Source organism: Athene cunicularia (genome assembly GCF_003259725.1).
Source record: "Athene cunicularia isolate RWA chromosome 3 unlocalized genomic scaffold, athCun1 chr3_part1, whole genome shotgun sequence".
In the NCBI taxonomy this organism is placed as follows: Eukaryota; Metazoa; Chordata; class Aves; order Strigiformes; family Strigidae; genus Athene; species Athene cunicularia.
Genome location: NW_020799097.1, coordinates 125,121,323 through 125,134,805, shown reverse-complemented (window position 1 = coordinate 125,134,805; position 13,483 = coordinate 125,121,323).

Genomic DNA, 13,483 nt, shown 5'->3' with positions numbered 1-13,483 from the left:
AACTGTAACCAAATGATTAAGATTAAGAAAAAGGGTAGGTTTTAAAATTTATTTTTAGAAAAAGGACATGTTAAACACAGCTGTAACTGATGGCATGTTCTCTCAAAGGGCATCTTTGAAGCTTGCTGGAGTGTCATGGTTTAACCCCAGATGGCAACTAAGCACCACATAGCCGCTCACTCACTCCCCCATGTTGGGATGGGGGAAAGAATCAGAAAAGTGAGAAAACTTGTGAGTTGAGATAAAAACAGTTTAACAGGTAAAGCAAAAGCCACGTGTGCAAGCAAAGCAAAACAAGGAATTCATTTACCACTTCCCATCAGCAGGCAGGCACTCAGCCATCTCCAGGAAAGCAGGGCTCCATCACACGTAATGGGTCTGGCTGAGCTGGAATTGGTTTTCCCATATAGCAGTCCACATATAGCTTTGAAGCATTCTTGTGCATCCTATCCCTGGATTCCAGGGAGAAGGGTTCAGCACCTCCCTCTCACGTCCCCTCCTCAGGAAGCTGCAGAGACCAATGATGTTGCTCCTCAGCTTCCTCTTCTCCACACTAGACGAGCCCAGAGTCCTCAGATGCTCCTCACAGGACAGGCCTTCCAGACCCTTCACCAGCTCTGGTGGCCTCCTCTGGATGCATTCAAGGACCTTCACATCCTTCTTAAATTGCGGGGCCCAGCACTGCACACAGTACTCCAGGTGAGGCCGCCCCCACGCTAACTACAGCCGGATAATCCCCTCTCTTGACCTGCTGGTTCTGGTATGTTTGAGGCACCCCAGGATGCAGTTTTCCCGCTTGGCTGCCAGGGCACACTGCTCACTCCTACTGAGCTGCTGCCCACCAGCACCCCGAGATCCCTTTCTGCAGGGCTGCTCCCCAGCCACTTCTCTCCCAATTTAGGCTTTTGTCCAGCATTGCTCCATCCCAGGTGCAGAATCCAGCATGTGTTCTTGTTAAACTTCATCCCACTAACTGCTGCCCAATGCTCCAATCTATCTAGATCCCTCTGCAAGACATCTTGTCCCAACAGCACCTCCCAAGTTTGGTATCATGAGCAAACCTGCTAATGGTGCATTCAACTTCTGCATCCAAGCCATGGATAAATGTGCTGAACAGGGCTGGCCCTAGGATCAAGCCCTGAGGAACGCTGCTGGTGACTGGTTGCCAGCCAGATGTAGCCCCATTCACTACAACACTTTGAGCTCTACCCTTCAGCCGGTTCTTCACGCAGCACACCATGTATCTGCTCCTCTCACAGCTGGACAACTTGTCCATAAGGATGCTGGGTGGACAGTATCAGAAGCCTTGCTAAAATCCAGAAAAACTATATCCACCGCCTTCCCTTCATCCACTAGACAGGTGACCTTATCGACGAAGAATATCAGATTGGTTAGAGAGGACTTTCCCTTTGTGAACTCATGCTGACTGTTCCTGATGACTGCATTGTTCCTTAAATGCCTTTCAATAGCACCCAGTATGATCTTCTGCATTATTTTTCCAGGTACTGGGGTTAGACTAACAGTCTGTAGTTTTCTGCATCTGCCCTCACGCCCTTCTTGTAAATTGGAATAACATTTCCTAGCTTCCAGTCAGTGAGGACCTTCACAGACCTTCCCTATTCTCCTCTTGGAGAAGACTCCAGGAGTTTGGAAAGGGCCCTCTGTGATCATTTGGACATAACAGAGGGTTGAGTCTTCATCTCATAGCAATTTCAGCACAAGTTTTGAAGAGCTAGAGCATGACCACTTTCAGATCTGGGCCAAGTCAAAGGACCTGGACTGCTTTGTACTGAGGTAAGGCCATGTTAGGACCAGGCAAAATGAGGTTACCTGTGAACCTGGCACACCCAGAGTCTACAGCAAAGTTTTGCCACTGACTGGCCAGAGAAAGGTAGCGTTGCTCACAGGCTTAACTCATGCACAAGTATTTCACCTCTGTCACAGATACTCTGTTACCCCTCTGTTTTGTTTGTTTAATATCCCCCCCCCCGGCTGAAGTGCTGTCAACAGCAATGGATAACAATTATTTAACATATGCCTATTACTTGATGCTACTCCTTTAAAGTATGCAGGGATCTTTCCCTCCATGAAGAAAGTGAAACTGAATACACCAAGCTTAATTGAGGCACTGGAGACTCTGTGTCTACAAGGTCAGATTACATTACATGATTTTAGACTGTCAAATGGATATTTCACTATGCCTGTTGTCCGTTTAACAAAGGAACAATAACAATTTCAAAAAAACAGCCCAACAAACCCACCCCCACCCCCCCATAACAACAATACACTCACCCTTCTTAAAGCTATTTTTTCTTTAGGTACCAAAGAACTGCCCAATATGGATCTGAAAGGAAAATGTTTCTTCTTTACTCTAAGCAAACAAGCAGACCTAGAAGTTCTCCCTGCAAAACTCACACTTAAAATTTTGGGGTTTTCTGACATATTCATCTCTGGGTTAAAAGAAGCTGAAAAATCATTTGAGAAAATAAAACTCTAGTAATAAGGTCTCCCAGAGATACATTTGTTTCAACTCCCCCCTTAAATGAAGATTCTAAGGAGAGAGCTATAGTGTCCAACAGCAGAAGGATCATCTTTATACAGGTAGCTGGTGAGCTGCAGTGTTTTGCAAAGGAGAATGCTGAGCTTTCACAGTAAACATGAGTAACAGCATCAGGAGGTAGCAAAATACTGCATCACACTGTCCTAGTTAATACCAGAACTGACACATCAACAGGGTGATAAAAGGCATGCTTTCACATCATTCTGCAGCTGCCCATGATTCTAAGTGGCTCAATATTTTTGCACAGACTGCCAAAAAGCGTGTTAAGCTGGCCTCTACAGCCATGAACTGTGTAATGACCCTAATTAACAATTGCCACCGGTTTGTCTGATGGGGTTTCTCTAAAGCTTTTGCACTCTGCAGCCCATGCTATCATAGGTTATTTGCATTGCTAGAACATCCATGAGGAGGAGAAAAGAGTTGTATCTAGCTGAGGAAGAATAAAAGATAATTCCCATCACAATGAAGAAGGGGTGGTAAAGTCTTAGGAGCTGAATTTAACTAGGCAAGAGGGAATCCAGAACACCATAGTACTGAACACTAATCAGTTCAGAGAAGCAGTCCCAAGCCCAAAGAATTTAAAGACTGGGCCTATCAGGCTGTAGAGTTGTCGTGCAGATTTCTTTTTGCTTGGGGGAACCTAAGAAGCAGCAATATTTTGCTGATCAAACAGTATTAGAGCTGATATAGCTATGCTGTAGATGATGCCAAGACTGTTGGCTACCTAAATCATACATCTCAGTTCTCTGAAATGTGTTTAGTACCTGCTTATATGGTATGTTCAGGCTGTAACTACATTCCAACTCCTTTGGCTTCACATATGTATCCTTGTAATGTATAAATGGGTTAAATCAGCTTGCAGACAGCATTTTGATTCATATATTACACATGATTCAGACAAACCATGTAACCCCAGAGAAACTGCAGAGCCTCAACTCAAGTCTCTTAACACTCATTAAATACACCATTATTACTTGGAACGTAACACAGCACACAGAATCCTGCAAACTGTTCATTTCTTCTTCAACGGGAGCAGGCAAAAGAATCACAGATCAAACCCAAGTTTTTTCTGTAACTGCTGTGACTGAGATGTTCACTGGAGCAGTCTGATGGATGGAAGTCACTTAAGTAGCTTTGGAGATGATTGTGGAGGGACCTCATGCAAGAACCAGTTAGAATTAATGTGTATTTTAAATGGGCACGAGTAGAAATGTGTATGAAATAAGGGACAACAGATAGAGACCTGTGATAGATTTAATCCCTGCCAGGACCAGAGACCACGTTGCCGTTGTCCCTCCCCCACCCTGAGACACAAGTAGGGCACAAACCCCAGGTTAAAATAATAAGAAAATTAACACAACAGTGTGATAAACAATCTGAACAACAACAGTAGCAATGATAACAACAATAAACAGTAAACAAGACAAAAATATACAGGGAAATACAACAATGGACACAGCCAGCCTGCGCACCTGCTCCCCGCGATAAAAGCCACAAAGGAAAGCTTCCCGTGCTGCCGCCAGACCTGACATCAGCATGGTATGAATAACCCGGCTGGAGCTCCCTTCCCCCTGCTTGAGAGAAAATTAACCCTATCCTAGCTGAACCAGGACATAATCCACCCCTTTATTCTATACCATCTGCGTCATGTCCAGCTGCCATTTAGCAGTTCACAATAACAAAACTATAATTAATAAAGGCACAATATAATTCATGGTATGTTCTCACCCAGAATCAAGTCCCCCTGTGGTACGCATCGGACCTCTCCATTGTCCTGCATCACCCACCAGGTGCACCCAGGTCCTTGGGCAAAAGCAATCCCGTGGATGGGTTTGCCTTTACCTTTGCCTGGTGCAGGAATAACCCAGACCATTTTCCCCAATATATTCCTCATGTGCATCACAGGAACTTTATCCCCATCTACAGCACGTGGAGGTTTTGACTGAGCTGGGCCAGCCCGACTGGCAGATCCTCTTGTGCTGACTAGCCAGGTGCCCTTTGCTAGATGCATGTCCCAGTCTTTGAAGGTCCCACCTCCCAGTGCTTTCAATGTGGTTTTTAACAGTCCATTGTAGTGCTCGATCTTCCCAGAGCCTGGTGCGTGGTAGGGGATATGGTAGACCCACTCGATGCCGTGTTCTTCTGCCCAGGCATTTATGAGGTTGTTTCAGAAGTGGGTCCCGTTGTCTGACTCAATTCTCTCCGGGGTGCCGTGTCGCCACAGGACTTGGGTCTCAAGGCCCAGGATGGTGTTTTGGGCAGTGGGGTGGGGCACTGGGGAAGCTTCATACTCAGTGGTTACTTCCACCATTGTGAGCACGTGGTGCTTCCTGTGGCGGGTCTATGGCAGTGTGATGGAGTTGATCTGCCAGGCCTCTCCATATCTATAATTCAGCCATCGCTCTCCATTTCGCTGGGGCTTTATCCACTTGGCATGTTTGATTGTAGCACACGTCTCACATCCGTAGATGATCTCTGCAGTGGTGTCAATGGTGAGGTCCACCCCTCGATCTCGAGCCCACCTATATGTTGCATATCTGCCTTGGTGGCCCGAGGTCTCATGGGCCCGCCGGGCTATGAACAGTTCACCTTTGCGCTGCCAGTCCAAGTCCACCTGAGCCACTCTAGTCTTAGCAGCTTGGTCTGCCTGCTGGTTGTGTTGTTGCTCATCAGTGGCCCGACTCTTGGGTACATGGGCATCCACATGGCGCACCTTCACAATGAGGTTTTCCATACGGGCTGCAATGTCCTGACATACTTCAGCAGCCCAGACAGTTTTACCCTTACGTTGCCAGTTGTTCTGCTTCCATTGCTGCAGCCATTTCGATAGGGTATGGGCATATATGCCACAGCCCATGAGTCAGTGTAGAGGTAGACCCTTGGCCACTCTTCCCGCTCAGCAATATCTAAAGCAAGCTGAATGGCTTTCACCTCTGTGAACTGGCTCTATTCACCCTGTCCCTCAGTAGCTTCAGTGACCCATCATGTGGGACTCCATACAGCAGCCTTCCATCATCGATGTTTTAGCACAATGCGACAAGACCCATCAGTGTACAGGGCATATCGCTTCTCCTCATCCGGCAGCTCATTATATGGTGGGGCCTCCTTAACACGTGTCACCTCCAGTTCTGATGACATCCCGGAACCTTTGCTCTCTCATCATCTCTAGTATACCTGGGGGGCTTGGGTTCCCTATTCGAGCCTGTTGTATTATCAGTGCAACCCATTTATGTGGTATCGGTTGCATGATGCGTGGAGGAGGCCTTTCCTTTGAACATCCACCCCAGCACCAGCAGTCGGGGTGACAGGAGGAGCTGTGTTTCAGTGCCGACCACTTCTGAGGCAGCCCGAACTCCTTCATACGCTGCCAGTATCTCCTTCTCAGTTGGTGTATAATTAGCTTCAGAACCTTCGTATCCCCGGCTCCAAAAGCCCAGAGGTTGGCCTCGGGTCTCCCCAGGTGCTCTCTGCCAGAGGCTCCAGGTAGGGCCATTCTCCTCAGCTGTGGGTAGAGCATGTTCTTAACCTCCCGCCCTTCCGGGACTGGCCCGAGGGCTACTGCTTGGGCAATCTCCCGTTTAATCTGTTCAAAGGATTGTTGTTGCTCAGGGCCCCATTCAAAATCGTTCTTCTTATGGGTTATGTGGTAGAGAGGGCTCACAATCAGGCTGTAGTTCGGGATGTGCATCCTCCAGAACCCCACAGTGCCCAGGAAAGACTGAGTCTCATTTTTAGAGGTTGGTGGGGCCATGGCTGTGATCTTGTTTATCACCTCCATTGGGATGTGGCGACGCCCATCTTGCCATTTTATTCCTAGGAATTGAATTTCCCTTGCAGGCCCCTTAACTTTCTTTTGTTTAATGGCAAAGCTGGCCTTCAGGAGGATTTCCATTCTTTTCTTCCCTTTCTCAAAAACTTCCTCGGCTGTGTCCTCCCATACAATGATGTCATCAATGTACTGCAGGTGTTCTGGAGCCCCACCTTTCTCCAGTGCAGTATGGACCAGTCCATGGCAAATGGTGGAGCTGTGGTTCCACCCCTGGGGCAATCGATTCCAGGTGTACTGGATGCCTCTCCAAGTGAACACAAACTGTGGCCTGCACTCTGGCACGGTAGTCCACAGTTAGCCTCCATTCACCATTAGGCTTTCTCAATGGCCATATAGGGCTGTTAGGATGCACGGGGCATCTGGGCCAGTCACAATGGGGTGCTTATGCCAGTCCTTCCCAGTCAGGCTCACTTCAGCTTCCAGTAGGGTTAGCTGTTGGGATCCCCCTGTCACTCCGGAGATGCAGATGGATTCAACCCCACTGTAGCTCGATGGCATCAGGGTGCACTGTGCGCCAGTGTCCACCAAAGCCTTATACTCTTGTGGGTCTGACGTGCCAGGCCATCGGATCCACACTGTCCAGTAAATCCGATTATCCCTTTCCTCCACCTGACTGGAGGCAGGGCCCCTCTAATCTTGCTCACCATCACTCACTTCTAATAAGAATGATTTACTGCTCCCCTCAAGAGGGTCAAACTTAACGTTGCCCATTCTGTTCTGTCTGGGGGATTTCTGACTGGACATTGGAGCTGCGCTTTTCTTGGAGGACTCCCTTTTTGTGATGGGCTTCCCTTTCAGCTGCTCTACTCGTGCAGTTAGGGTGGCAGTGGGCTGTCCATCCCACCTCCTCATGTTCTCTCCATGGTCACGGAGGAAAAACCACAGGGTGTGTAATGGTGTGTACCTTCTGCTGCCTTTCTCTTGGGTGGGGAAACGTTCACTTCTAATGGCTGAGACATCGGCCCATGCAGGTGGAATGTAGACATGTTCTCTTACACTTTCTGGACCCTCTGAGACAGTTCCTCCACAGCTGAAACCCAGGAATGTTGAGATGAAGGGAGATTTCGCTCATATTCCCACAACTGGCCAACCACTCCATCCACTGTTAGAGACTGGGTGTCTGTCCACCAGGACACTATTGCCAATGCTTTTGAGTGTGTTTCTGGTGCGCTCTTCAGGAACTTTCGCCACATCAGGTGTGTGCAAGGGGCCTGATCTGGGTCCATGGGTGACTGCTCATCATTCAGATCACCATAGATCATCTCAAACACAGCCAGTTCCCTGAGATTCTGGATGCCTTTCTTCATGTTGGTCCTTTTGCTTAGCTGACATAGGATATCATCCCTGTAGGGGTACCTCTCCCTGACACTGAGCAGGATTCACCTCCAAAGGCTAAGGGTTAGAGTCTGTTTCCCTATTTCCCTATCAATGCCAGCATCCTTGGCCAAAGATCCCAGCTGCTTGGCCTCTCTCCCCTCTATTTCAAAAGCACTGGCTCCATTGTCCCAGCATCGGAGCAGCCAGGTGCAAATCTGCTCACCTCCCAGGCGGCTGAAATCTCTCTGCATATCTCGCAGCTCAGTCGGGGACAGAGATCGGACAATCACCTCTGGCCCTTCCTCCTGTTCCCCTGATGGGCCTGGCTCATCCCCATCCCCCACTTTGAGAGCTGACTTTCTGGTATATTTGGTTTTCTGTATCGGGGTGACTGACACCGACACAGCTGTCTCTCTGGCTCAGTCTGTGTGCTGGTGGAGGCGACTGATAGTGGCTCTGCCTGTCCCCTCGGCCCCGCTGCTGTACCAGTAAGTTCACTCTCAGATCCTGCAGCCTTTCTCCCCCTTGAGGACAGTGATTGGTATTATAGAGAACACGGTAGGCATGGGCAAGCCCCCAACACAATGCAGCGATTTGTGTCTCCTGGGTTTTGCCAGCTTGGTAACACACCCTTTCTAAGCACTCCATCAGCTTCTCAGGGCTCTGCATTTGCTCAGGAGTGAAATTCCAAAGCATTGGAGGTGACCACCGACTCAGGCCTTTGCCCATCTTTTCCCACATACCTTGCCTCTCACTATTATCTGACCTTGGGGCAGGTTTCTGGGCACTGCTATTGTTAGAGAAGTACTGCATGGTCCGAAACAAGATCTGGCAGACACCAGAAAACATTGTGCCGAAAATACACTGGCCTGAATGCCCCAAGGATAACTGAAACTCCCCAAAACCAAGAGGATATCTTCCCCTGGCTCACCCATAGAGCGGGTGAGACCCCTCATAAAAGCCCAGGCAGCAAACAGGTACAGGCCAGCGCCCACACAGTGATTCAAAGGCAGCATAAGCAGTCAGTAGGCAGTATAACAAAACAAGCCCCTTTATACATTTTCCACCAACAACAAACATCAGCACTGGGAACACACAGTGGATATAAGGAATAATCCAGCCCTGTTGTGGTAAGGCATTAGCTGTCTTTTTCTACCTGCCAGTCCACAGAAATGTGGCACTCAGATCACAGCTAACCCTTGCAGGAGGTTAAAACCTTCTCGGGAACTAAAGCACAGACACCAACATGATGGTCGCTACTTGTTCAACTTATTAGCTGCGCAATTGCTTTATATATGCTCCTTAAAGGGATCCACCTTAAGCACGTCTGTGTTTTGTTAACATTCTTCTTTGGCATGTTTGATTGGTTCCCTATTGTTCCCGTACATTGCGAGGTCTTCCGAGCGCCTCTCCCTGCAATCCAGCCCCACCACACAAGCAAGTGGGCCAGCATTGCAAACATTTTCTAATCAAGCCGTACAAATACAAACAGAAAAAAAATTGCACCCAACAGATTGCTCCAACACATTCTGGTCAGGGTCTGTCCCTTTTTGAACCTTATTTCAACCCTCTTGTGTCCCACGTTGGTGCGCCAAAATAGGCTGTGATAGTTTTAAGCCCTGCCGGGAGCGGAGACCAAGTTGCCATTGTCCCTCCCCCACCCTCAGACACATGTAGGGCACAAACCCCGGGTTAAAATAAGAAGAAATTTAATGCAACAGTGTAATAAATCTAAACAACAACGGTAGAAATAATAACAACACCAAACAGTAATAACAGTAAACAAGACAAAAGATATACAGAGAAATACCACAATGGACACAGCCAGCCCGCATGCCTGCTCCCCGTGACCAAAGCCACAAAGGAAAGCTTCCCGCGCTGCCGCCGGAGCTGACATCAGCATGGTATGAATAACCCAGCTGGAGCTCCTTCCCCCTGCTTGGGAGAAACTTAACCCTATCCTAGCTGAACCAGGACAAGACCGCTGATTGGAACAGACTGAATGTGAAGATCCACAGCTAGAGAGAAAGGTGTCCAGGACAGGTCTATCTGGATCTTCATCAACAGAGGAACAGACAGAAGAAAAGAGAGAAGCAGTTAAAAGACATGGGAAAGAAGAGAGAGAAATATTCTCCATACCAGAGGAGCAATGAGAGACCAGAATGGCAGCAGGCAAGGAAATCAAGAAGCAGAGTTCTAAGGGCATCTCAGACAAACAAGCAAGCAAGCAAGGAATTGAGGTACATGAGAGACATCAGAAGAGAGGGCATAACATTGGTTGTGCTCAGACAGTGGAAACTTCACTGCAACAGCAGAGATTGCCAGAGGGCTTGGGATTTCTCCCTCCTTTGCAACAGATATACCTTACAAAACATTGTTAACTTTTTGCATGGCAAGAGGTGCCATCCAAGCTATAGCAATGAGCATATGAACATTTAAAGAGATGTTAGCTTCTTTTCCAAGCATCCTTCCTCCAATAGATGAACTAATGAGGAAAATAACTCAATAGAATTAGTAAGCAGTGTATAACAATAAAGCTAACCCACTGTACATAATAAGAAAAACCCCTTATTGCTGCATTGCCTCTGTGTGAAACAAGAAAGCTTCCTGCGCAGCTGACAGCACAAGCTTTTGAAAAACAGCCTTGTTCAATTCTTTGATTTTACATTTAACTCCATACCCCTATTTTGAGAATAATACCTCACTCCTAAACACGGCACAAGACAGCCTGAATGTAATTCTCCCTACCAAAGGTGCAGGCTGTTTGAAGGAGTCAGTTTGAGTTCATTGCTTTGATGCAACAGGGTAAATTCTGTTATCCTAAGAAACTTTGAAGAACAATCAGGACACATAACTTTGAGCCAAAAGAGGAAATCATCCAGATCGAGAAGCACACAAAAAAATGTGTCCTGCCTAACTCAGCATGCCTTCCTTTCCCAGCCCACCTCAGGAAAGAAAGAGAAGGGAGGCAGCAATTACAACTTCGGCTCCAGTACTCTGGCACAAATACCACAATCATTCAGAACAAGAGGGATGTATTCAGTGTGCAAGCAGCAACTCCACCATAATTGCATAGATAATTTTAAGGAATTTGTCCCCGTGCGTCACTTCCAGATATTTTGTTTAAAAATCAGTCTAAGCATTATGGGCCTTGTGAAACAATAGTCTTAAGAGCAAGCATAGAGTGACGATTATCTGGGCAGGAAAGCATTTTAGGAGCCCCTGTCAGTACTAATATACCACACCCACATGCTGTGGTAACAACAGGCCTCAATGATTGATGCCTTAGAGAGACATTTAACACCCTTCTCCCCTCAATTTCTAGAAATGACATTTCACTTAATCCCCCAAAGCAAAAGCATCCACGCTGAGAGTGTAAGTAATCAGCAGTGCTTTGGAATTTGAGATTCAAACAGAATGCCTGGGTAACAGAGCCCAAACAAGCGGTTACACTCATCCCCGCAGCCTCCCCACAAGACTCAGATGGACAGCTCAGACCTGTTCAAATCATCAGAGCGCATTTATTTTCAACTCCACTTGAAAAGTACTATTTATGCAGAAGGGTGCATGCCCAAGACCCCGAGAATAGGCAGTTTCCCCCTCCAAGCTAGGTTTATTCTAAACCTGGAAGTGATAACCTGAGTGATAGCACCCTACAGACTCATGGGAGGTTAGATGAAGGTACCCCAGACAGATGACAAATGTCAAACTGACCACTTAGCATCCCTCACTCTTGTACACACATTCCCATGCTTTCAGTAAGTATGTTACTACCTGTGACTGGGTGTAGTGAATTTTTTCAAAATGGTTAAGAGATGCCTGGCTGGAATAATAGATTGAGTAAAGATGATTGAGAGAAAGGGCTAAACCACCCTTGCAGAGGAGATCTGAGCTAGTTGGGTATGCTGGCTATTACTTTCAGGAGGGGCCCATTGCCTAATCCTGGAGATCTTTTGAAAGCCTCACCTGCTATAATGAAACAGAGATTACCAGTCTGAGATTTGACAATACCCAGCATATGGCCTAGGTTTTCAAACAGACTTCAACATGGGCCTGTTCACACTTAATAAAACTTCAACACAAGTGAATCTTTTTGGTAGTTTTCCAGTAATTTCCAGTATGTCCCATGTCATATATATTCCTCAGCAATACCCATCATAACTGAAATTCCCTTGAGCCTCACCATGTGTGTTTTTCATTGCAGAAAGATACATTTTGTTGGTTTGCCTTACTGGTTACCTGCTACAAAGTTTTGTGCCCCCAAGTTGTACAGCAGCCTCACCATATGCATACTCACACAATAAAAATCTCTTTGACAGAATATAGAACAGCCAAATAGTAAAATTGCTGTTGAATACAGCCAGTGGTCAGTATGGCTGCAGCTCTTTATTTGCTCCTTTTGTTTCTCAAGGAAAATTTTAGTACTTTGTAGATTTAATTTTAAAAGATGTCTATCACTGAGGATGCTAACAGCCCTATTTTAATATTGTTCATAAAAGCAGATATTAATCTTTCATGAAAATACAAGACGGAAGATACTAAAAGGGAAGAGACTGATGCTAATTAATGCTAAAGATTTTTTTACTTGCAAACAAAACTGAAGAAAAACTCTTATTTATCCATAAGATTTAATTCCAGAACAGATGGAGAGATTATCAAGTTTGACCTTTTCTATAACAAACTACAGGCCATCATCCAACTGTGCCTGTGCTAAAACAAATAACTTGCCAGAAGGAAGGTACCTAGTTGTAATTCAAAGACATCAAGAGCTGAAGGAGTTTTTGGAGGATGCTTTACTTCAACAGTTACTCAGTATGAAAGATGTGTGTTCAGCATCCAATCTGAATTTGCATAGCTTTGATGTTAGTTTTGTCTACCAAATTGAAATGTTGTAATTTCTCTGCATTTTCTCCCTATAATACATATCCATACAGTAACCAAATTTTAACAGTGTTTGGTCAGGACTTACTCAACTCTTGATATTTCTTCATGAAACACCTAAGACATCACCAAATCTGAACCCAAATGTTTGTTGATGTGCTCTATATACTTTGAGATGAGGGGCTAAGATTGAAGATCCTAAAAGCTGTCTGAGAGACAGAAGCACAGGTCTTGTTAAAGAAGGAGAGAAACATCCCTCCATCATCTCCTAACTTGGAGGACTGACAGACTCTCACAAAAGAGCATCTCTGGATGAGACACCACAGTGTAGCAAGAAGCTGGGTTAGTGCAGGAATGACAACCATGTGCAGTACTTATTGCCACTTGCACCAACTAAAGATGCAACTGCATCATCCCCTGAGCCAGCCTCCAGAGCAGGCCACCTCACTCACACCAAAAGGCGCAGGTAACAGCCAGACACAATGAGCAAGTTACAGATTCAAACAGTTGCAATCAATATTAATCACAGAGCAGCTAGTGGTATCTCTCAGTACATCTTCCTTCACAGATAGTTTGAAACAGTTTCTGGGTTTTTTTAATCCAAATGTCCAACCATGACTTAAATTTTTAATTCAAAACTTGATCATACTTTAGGTATGAATCATCCTCCTACTCCACTGTGCCTCAAGGCTGGCAAACTCCTGCTGCATCCCACAACAAAAAAGCAGCAGAAGTGACCAGGGTTTGAGAGCAATGAAGCAGGTCCACCACCATGCCTTGTGCCTAACTTTGCATTTCCATCTACACACCTCCCAGTTGCTATGTCACTTTTCCTTCTATATGGCCACCTAGGCACATCTTCATGTTATCATATGCCACTCCCCCCCCCCCCCCCC